Source organism: Lactuca serriola, chromosome 5 (assembly GCF_051521515.1).
Source record: "Lactuca serriola cultivar US96UC23 chromosome 5, Lser_US96UC23_V15, whole genome shotgun sequence".
NCBI lineage: Eukaryota > Viridiplantae > Streptophyta > Magnoliopsida > Asterales > Asteraceae > Lactuca > Lactuca serriola.
This window is the reverse complement of record NC_136412.1, coordinates 37,823,282-37,833,663: the sequence shown is the minus strand read 5'-3', so window position 1 is coordinate 37,833,663 and position 10,382 is coordinate 37,823,282.

Sequence of the window (10,382 nt, the reverse complement as noted above, 5' to 3'; positions counted from 1 at the left end):
CTTCGGGGGTAGCTGGGATGCGTATTTACCCTTAGCAGAGTTTTCCTACAACAACAGCCATCATTCGAGCATTGGTATGCCACCTTTTGAACTGTTGTATGGTAGGAGGTGTCGGACCCCCATTTGCTGGGGAGAGGTGGGACAGAGAGTGATGGGCAGCACGGAGATCGTGCTTCAGACAACAGAACAGATTCAGCAAGTTAGGCAGAGGTTATTGACTGCCCAGAGCCGACAGAAGAGTTATGCAGACAGGCGCCGATCCGAACTTGAGTTTCAAGTCGGCGACTTCGTTCTCCTGAAGGTCTCTCCTTGGAAAGGAGTGATTCGATTCAGGAAGAGAGGTAAGTTGGGGCCCCGGTATATTGGGCCATTTCGTGTGATTGCAAGGATAGGTCGGGTAGCCTATCGGTTGGAGTTGCCAGCAGAGTTGGGACAGATCCACGACACTTTTCATGTGTCGCAATTGAGGAAGTGCATAGCCGATGAGTCGGCAGTGGTTCCATTGGAGGATATCCAGGTGGATGCGAGCCTGAATTATGCTGAGAGACCAGTGGCCATCAGGGATCGGAAGATCAAGGTTCTGAGGAACAAGGAGGTACCTCTGGTGTTGGTTCAGTGGCAACACCGTAAGGGATCGGAAATGACTTGGGAGCCGGAACGTGAGATGCGGGAGCAGCATCCGGAACTATTTGCAGAGTGAGACTTCGAGGGCGAAGTCTAATCCTAGTGGGGGAGAGTTGTAACAGCCTGAAATCTCAGGTATTATTAAATTATGTTTTTGGGGTGAGTTAAGAGGGGACTCGGCGAGTTGGAGCTTAGACTCGCCGAGTAGGATCGCAGACTTGGTCGCGGGATCGCGACTGGACTCGACGAGTCCAGATATGGACTCGGCGAGTCGACGCTGTTTAGCGAAAACCCTAACCGTTCAGGTTTGGGACGTATAAAGGAGACTTATTGGCCGTCATTATTCATTTTAGCCTTCTGAGAAGAACCCTAAATCGATTGGGTGCATCTGGAGCAAGGATCATAGGCCATTATTGATTATAGAAGAGTGATTGTGCAAGGAAGAGAGGAGATTGGCTAAAGGAGCAGCAAGGGGGTCACATTCTGAGGATTGGGGACACAGAGAATACATCATCCAGGTAAGAATTCGTGTATGCTCTGCTATATTGATGTATTTATGGATTTAGGGTTTATGGAACCCTTGTGTGATTAGATTGACTGTTACCCTAGTTCCCTAAACGAGTGTAGACCTGTATTAAGACCCTTGGAGGTCCAGAATGTCCCATGTCTATGCATTTCGGGAATTGATGAAGGTTTTGGATTGGAATCCTTATGCCTTAGGTCAAAATGGAAATTATGAATCACATGGTGTATCATGAGCACTGAAATGAGGACTTCACGTGGTAGATCATCCTAGGAAGGCCAGACCTAGGAATGGTCGAAGCAGTTCTGACCTTAGGATGCAGTTTGAGCGGTTGCATGGCATGGACTCGCCGAGTTCGATGAGCAGACTCGGCGAGTAGCTTGAAGATTTACTGGGACTCGTCGAGTTGTTCTTCAGACTCGGCGAGTTGAGTCGGGGTGGCCCCGCGATTCTTCCAGGAGTAACTCGTCGGGTCAAGGAGGATACTCGACGAGTAGATAGGGAATCCCAGAGGGTTGGAGGACGTCTAGACTCGCCGAGTCGCCATGGTACTCGCCGAGTCCGGTCGAGTTGACCGTTGACCAGAGTTGACCAGAGTTGACCTAAGTCTGACTTCTTAGGGATAGTCACACTTAGAAGATATATGTGTTAATGAGATATGTGATGTTATAGGGAGGTTGTAGCTCGTCGGATTGTGCACGAGTGATTTCAGGATTTGCTAGCTTTCAGCATTCACGAGGTGAGTCTTCTCACTATACTGTACCCGGAAGGGTTTGACTGTATGACCGGAAGGTCAGCTATGATATGTGATATGTATGCTATATGTGGTAAGCTGCTTGTTATATGTGCTATGTATGTTATGGGCCGGAAGGCGATTATATTATGGGCCGGAAGGCAATATGTTATGGGCCGGAAGGCAATATATTGTGTGATGGACCGGAAGGTCGGCGTGGGTAGGACCGGAAGGTTTACCCAGCAGGGACGGAAGTCCCCTGAGACACATGGACCGGAAGGTCAGGGCCTGGAAAGGCGTATGTGCGTAAGTGGTATATTGGGGAACTCACTAAGCATTTATGCTTACAGTTGTTGTGCATGTATTTCAGGTACTAGCGAGGACCGTGGGAAGGCGCCGGCGTGATCGATACACACTGAAGAATGCTTTTATGATCTTGGGATTATGACTATTTGTATTTGACAGAATACTTAAACTATTTATGCCTTGTTTTGAATGGAAATAAATATATTTTTAAAATGAAAAATTTGTTTGAAAATTTGCGTTGTTACACCTTGACATCGGGTTCAAGGGGAAAACGCTCAACCGCCAGGCCAAGAGGGTGTTTGTATATCTGTTGGGAATAAATCCGAGATGACGAATGCGGGATATCAAGAACAATCAAAATCAATCACCATCATATGCAAGTAATCTAATAAAGTATTTTGTGTATATTGATTATCTCATGAACGTACAGAGAAAAACCCTAATATGGTAAAAAGTTTACCTCAAAATCTAACCTAATGATTATTTATAGCGAACAATAAATATATTCTATAAATATAAAATATATGCCTTAATATAAAACCACTGCCTTAGAAGAGCTCGATTAAGAACTTCTATTGTAAAGGCATCCTAGGGAATCATAAAAAGATTAACCCTAAAAAGGCTTCCCTAAATAACCAAATATGTTATATCAGTTTGAATATCTCAAATACTCAACAATTTCCCCCTAGATGTTGAAACTGATGAATATCATGATTTCCGATCTTCTTGGCATTTCTCCCCTAAATTGTGATACTCATCGGCACATGGGGTCTTCAGAGCGAGAAATAAAAATAATCTTCCAAATACTAACTCCCCCTTGAATAACCATCACTCTCCCTTAAATTGTCAACAAATACCATGGAGAGAATCCGGAAAGTTAAGAAGAATCACCAACAATCTTCACAACCCGTCAGATTTGATGAAATAAATCCCTTTAGAATAACCTCAATCTTCAAATTTTAAAACTGGAAAAATAGAAAAAATTAATTTTGAATTTTTCGATTTTTAAATTTTGACAAAAGAATAGAAAAAGAAACAATAATTTAGAAGGGATTAAAAATGAATAAGACCAAAGACAAGGATAAGAAATGAAAAAATTTTGGTAAGAGGGGGGTAAAATTTATAAAAAAAAAACCCAAAAAAGTGTAAAGAATTGTGTGAACTAGGGTAGAAACCATCATGTGAAAAGATTAAGGGTTGTAAATGAAAGATGAAGCGTCTTCTTCACTGGAACATAAAAAAAATATACGCTCTTTGACTAGAAAAAGTCAAAATTGGAAAAATACGTTCGATATTGGCTCCAACAAATTCCGATTTCAGTTTTTGGTTTTGATCGGATGACAGTCTCCATGAAGTTCCGATTTGTGATATCCATTTCCAATTCCGAATCCGGTCTCAAATCCAACAATGAACTCGTTCGTTCCTGTATCAAACAATTAAACTTCCATTTACGATTCATCAGTTCGCTCCGAATCTAACAATCACAGTTCCTATTCCAATGTCATTCGTTTCAAGCATCACACAAGGACTACAAATCCAAATTAACAGGTGCTGCGAATCAATATCGACAATCGTTCATGAAAGAGAAGTGTGAATCCTAGTTTATAAAAAACATCGACAGCAAGAAGTTCGCAGGTAAGTGTGATTCGTTCATAATTAAGCCCCGAATCCTCAACCTCTCGCTCCTAATCAATCGATCGATCATGGACCTTATGCGAATCTCAGGTTCGCTGCGAACCCAATTACAGGTTCGTTACGTCGATTACACAACCAAAAAGCGAACCCAAGCAAACGTTCGGTACCATTCGTTTCTGGTTGAGACTTTCGCTCATTGTGAGCAATGTTTTAAAACCTGGGTTTTTAGTTGACCCGGTGTGATGACCGGTTCACGAGTCAACCGGTTCAACTGGTTGAACCGCCGGGTCAACCCGGTTTATGGTCTTTTTCTAATTCTATATATTTTTACTTTCATGCATAATTCATAAACATATAAAACTAATAATTTGATGTCCACAAAGTTTAAACATTGAAAAACATTGAAGAAACCGCAAACGGCTCGTTGTTTTGGCGTTCGCTACTTGTATCCAACTATCCAAACTCTATTGAAACGGGTCAACCCGGTTTAACCAGTTCAACATAAGCGGTCGAACCGCGGTTTAGGGGAAACCCGGCCGGTTCGATCCGATTCGCATTTTTACAAAAAACCGGTTTCAATTGACCCGCCTTCTACCCCGGGTCACGGTCCAACCGGTTGAACCGGCCGGGTCGACCCGGGTTTTAAAACATTGATTGTGAGTTTTGCTTCTATGAATTTTGCTGCCTGACTTTTGCTTCATTACCTTCCTTCCTGACTTTCGCTTTTGTTTGACGGGTTCGTTTCTTATCACTCTGTGAAGCAAACGTTCGGTTATTTGACATCCGCGTCTTGATCGTTCTTGACTTTCGTTGCTAATGTTAATTGTTGATTGAGAATCAAAACTCCAAATTCGAACGAAGAGCAACAACAATGGTGCTGCGTTTAATTGTAAAATTGAAATTTTATATCAAACTTATGAATTTGGTCCCTAGAGAATCAACAAAGTAACACATTCAGCCCTTTACATCTTCATTGTTAAGAACGGAAACCTCTATTAGCAATAAATCCGAAAGCAACCACTTCTGTAAACTGACATTTCCAGCTCACTTTATGTTGTAGTGGTGTTGGGAAGGGAAGAGCGAAAGGCTTAGAGCTTTTTTTTCAAGCAGCCTACTCTATGTTTGAGTTAACTATTGATTCAACAATAGCGACAAGAGCTTTTTCTTTCCTTTCATAGAGGCATTCGATGCCATCATCATTGACTTATGCCCCCCTCAACCTATTTGGAGTAGGTCTTTGTCGAGAAGTCATATATTATTTACGGGATAGAAAGAGTAACTTCCCGAATATTTGAATCTTCACTCGGGTTAGCTGAGGTTTGCTAGACAGACATTATCGAATAGCACCTTTTGATGAGAGATATAAGTAAGAAGCTTTGAGAAAACTGGTGTTTTCTGAATTATATGAAGCCAGTAAGCAAACAGTGAATCCATGGATATTTAAACTCGATTCTCCAGGTTTCAAAATAAAGATTTTATCAATATAGAACACTCATATCGATAAAATGATTTGAACTACTTAATTAGGGATAAAACTTGTTGTTGATGAGTGAGCTACCTTGCCCGAGGACCCTTACCTTTATGGTGAACGATCCCAACCATGCCAGATAAGAATGTGCCGCATTTCGCTCAAAGGGTTGAAGGGAGATAATGTCAGATTGTAGCCTTCTTTTTGCAGGAAAATCACTTTTTCACCCACTTTTTCAACCTTTTAAGCCTTTTGTCATTTCCAACAATTAAAAAACAATAAAATTGATTTCTTCAACACACTTTCACATCTTTGACTAAATCTTCATAAGATTTCACCATATTTTGTCCCTTTTTCGTTTTTTTTTTTTTTTTTTGATAAAGGACAAAACATTTTATGAGACTTTTGGTACCCATTTCAGGTTCAACATTGAAGTTCGTTTCTTGCAAACACATTTATTTGAAGAAAATCTATCATCTTCTGAAAATTATACACTCCTTTTAGTTGGAAAACAAAAATTTCCATAAATTTCATTGAACTAACCAAATTCTCTTTTCTTTTCCTTCCAACTTCTAACCATTTTATCTGAAGAAAAATGAGAATTGAAGTTTCTTTGAACATGCTTGACTTTAACTTTTTCAACTTTTTCACAAGCATTGGGTACTTGTACCATGGGCATCCAAACCTTCTTTGCTTTACTCTTGTTATTCTACCTCTTCTTTCTTCTTTTCTGATTTCTAGGCTTCATAAACGAATTTCAGATCTGAACAACCTTTTCATCTTTCTGAATCTGAACATTTGAGGACTTTTGAACACAATCCTTCGGAGTTTGATAAATATGAACATCTTGAATTATTGGCTTTTTATAAGGAACCAATCCTTCAAAGACATCATCAACACACAAAAAATCATGTGTAGTTGTTCTAGCACTACAAACTCCTTCACTTTCACGATTTTCGAAGATTTACTTTGAGATTCTTCTTCAGAACAACTAGATTTGCATTATGAAGCTTCTAAAAAACTTGAAACACTTGACTCCCCCTCGACAAGAAGATCTGGGTCACTTTTTCTTCAGAAACTTGAAGAACATCATGAACTTTATTAATAACACCAAGAACACCTTCTTTTTATTTTCTTTCTTTCTCTAAGTTCTGTTGTATTTTCTTCAAAACTAAGTATTCTTTGATAATGATAAATTGTTTTAACAAATCTTTATCTTCCTCTAAACGATTACTTTTAAATCCACTACTAGAAATCTGTGTGAAATCACCAATCTTCTCATCAACATATTATACATCTCAATGGCATTCTTCAACATAGATTATTCAAGAACATCCCAAAACAAATATCCTTCTTTAAGACAAAACTTTGGATCTATAACTTTTAATCCTAGCCTCTTAATGTCTTTTAACACCTTATAATCTGCCATTTAATCTTCAACAAGAAAGAAAACTTGAAGAGAGAGAAAGTAGATATGATGACAATTCTTGAGAGAGAAAACAGATTTGAGATGGTTTCTAGAGAGAGAAAACAGATCTGAAAAGATTTTTAGAGAGATAAAGTAGACCTAAACACAAAAATTCGAATAAACACGAAAATTTTCTTCTAATTCTCTTCCAGAACACGATTCAAAAACAAATCAGATGAAATAATGAGTTGAAGATAACAGATCTGAAAAAGATTTTTAAATAAAAACGAGGTATAGATCATTTCTTTTCAGAAAACTTACAAAACTTGAAGAACAAAGTGAGATTCATGATAAAATATCGCCATAAACAATATTTATTCTTGCAAAAATCGCTGAGATCTACAAGAACCCGCTCCGATACCACTTGTTGGGAATAAATCCGAGATGACGAATGCGGAATATCAAGAACAATCAAGAATCAATCACCATCATATGCAAGTAATCTGATAAAGGTTTTTGTGTATATTGATTATTTCATAAACGTACAGAGAAAAACCATAATCTGGTAAAAAGCTTACCTCAAAATCTAACCTAATGATTATTTATAGGGGACAATAAATGTAATGTCCCAAAAATCCGTACCAAAAAATTTTCTTTAAATCATTACCAAAGCCATATTTATAAAACATATCATAAGTCATAACATGAATTCAGAGTATCATTTCCAAAACATATTTTCATTATCAGAGTAAAACATCCCAGGCTGACTAATCAATGCTCTATGCCATGCGATCACCCCGAGCTCTTCCCTCCGCTACCGGAAGTACCTGAAACCAAAACTGAAAACCGTAAGCACGAAGCTTAGTGAGTTCCCCAACCAACCACATACCCTACAAAAACACATACAACATATACTGGGCCACGCCCGCTATTTCGGGCCTCGCCCGCTACAACGGCCCTGCCGCTCTAGGCCCCGCCTGGCTTCGAGCCCTGCTCGGATACAGATCTGTTTCACTTAGGCCTCGCCTGCCACTGGGCCTCGCCCGCTAACATATAATAGCACATAAACATATCACAACACATAAGCTAAACATATACTAATGGATCCTGTCCTAAGGCCTCGCCTATCTTGGGCCTCGCCCTTGACCTGCTACTGATGAGTCATGGAACCCCGTCCACGCTCCTACTGATAGTGAGAATACAGGCCCAACCCACACTCACTCTTTCCCTAACTTGGGCCTCACCCATGTTCTGCTGCTAATGAGACGCAAAACACCGTCCACACTCTGCTATTGGTGAGATACGGGACCTCGCCCACACTCACCTCCCTACCAGGCACATACAAGTATCACACAAACAACAAGTATACTCTACCATGCGAACCATTCCTTGGGCACCCGCCCGCTATCAATGGACCTTGGTCCTAAATATCATACTGGCATACAGTGTCTAGGGCTAACCCCTGGGTCTTCCTACTCATACCTACATGGGTCGGCATTGTGGCCTTAGAACCATTCACACAAAGGGAAACTCATCAGGTACCACTGAACTTGCTGGTAATCCCTCTGGCTGCTGTCTGACAACTCTCTCTGAACTGCTGCTCCACTAGCTCCCTGAGCTACCAATATCATTGTAGCACTTAGTCAAACTGTCCTCCGAACCCAACTAGTCAAACTAGATTCGCCGAGTCAGCCCCTGACTCACCGAGTCTACTGATTTCCAAGTCCTAACCTGTCCAACTCACTGAGTCCCCACTCAACTCACTGGTCCGAGTCTTAACTCACAGGGTTTGGGGTTTCGCGACTTGACTCGCCGAGTCCAAGGCAATCTTCAACAGACTCGCTGAGTTGTTCATCCAACTCGTCGAGTTCATCTACATATTCATACTACTCGCTGAGTCCACTCGAAGGACTCGCTGAGTCTATTAGTCCTTCAAACATTCAGAGGCTTTTAAGTCATGCATGGACTCCAAACTGCAGATCCACTCTTCTAAAGCCTATTCCTCACGTAAAGTGATAAACTTTACGTGTACCTAAGGAGATCTAGGCTCAAAACACTATAAACTAGGGTTTAAGACATGGAGGCTTTACAATCAACCCATAGACTGATGCTTTATGATTCTCTAGGCCAAGATACACTTAGATCTGAAGTAGCAACTTCAGATATGGGCTTCTAACTCGAAATGGTTCTTAAACTTGCCCTTAAAGCCCCAAATCTCGTGTTAAAGGTTGATCTATATGAAAAAGAGTGAAGGTAGCGACTCATTACCTTCAAATGCTCTGAAAAATCCCACAAACTCTGGATCTACTACCACTCCTTGAATCCCCAATGGTTCCCTTTTACCTTCTTCCTTCAAATCACCCAAAATGGCAAGAAAGCTTGAATGTGTAACAATGGAGGCTTAGTGTTTCGTATTCTGGATAAGAGAGGCTACAAGGAACCCTAAGGGAGATAATCAGATGATTAAATAGTGCACAAAGTCCCGGATTTAGGGTTCCCCTCTTCAGACCAGACTCGCCGAGTCCTCTTTGCCAACTCGACGAGTCGGTTACTTAATCGATCCCTTAGATCCCGCTCCGACTCGTCAAGTTCCTCCCTGGACTCGACGAGTCGAACCTTTGACTTAGGGCTTTCTTTCCTTTCTTGGCCTTTCTGATTTTGAGTGTTACAACTCTCCCCCACTTAAACTAAACTTAGTCCTTGAAGTTCGCTATGGCCAACTAACCTCTGATCTGCCTCCAACACTCTGTTTGGGAAAGCTAACACCCATTGACTACTTTCGCTGGCCTTCCACCCGCTCATTCTGACTAACATTAATCCTTGCGGATAATATTCTCAGGTTAACCCTAACCCTGACCATCCTGGAAATACAACTTACTCGACTGTCAAACCTTCTGGTACTCTCTGAGTACTTATGCTGGACACCCTAGGGGTTTCGCCTCTTTTTCCTTGTGCATTTTCTGGCCTCCCCAAGGCAACGTTCCATAACCAACTACTTCCCTTGTCACTGTGAAGGTCCTATCCTTCACCAAATCCATTACTCCCACTTCTTACAGTACGGGCCGTTACCGCCAGTCTCCACTGGACACTTTTCACTGCTATAACTTAGTGTTGAGCACCCCTCCCAGCGAATGGTTCAGATAATCTGTCTAGTAAAAGATTCATCCCTGCAACAGTTAGACTCGGACGAGAGCTGCGCAACAGGGTCAAACCCTTCCCTCTGAGATTATCCAACTTGTTGTGATGCGTATAGCACCCCTCGATCAACTAATTGTATTCCGCCATAGACTGCTTACCATCACTGCCTCTGACTGAAAATTTCTACTGTCCCTTTCTGCCTTCCAGATGAACTGAGACCACCCTGGTCCCTACTGATCTATCAATATCTGGATTACCGGCTCCCACCGGTCGCTAGCCCCCAACACAAACTTCTAGTCGCTCCCAACGGCTTTCGAGGAAACTTAGGCTACCTAATACCGCCCCCTCTACTCTGCCATTCTGGTGCTACAAGTCCTGGGATCCTAGATCCCCAAACTTGGCCCTAAGGTCCTTACCAGGTCCTACATGTACTACTAAAACTCACGGGCCTCGCCCACGGGTCCCACCCGACTATACTACTGAGCAACCCTGCTCTCAGGTCTCACCTATACTACTACTCTCAAACGGGCGTCGCCCACAGGTCTCA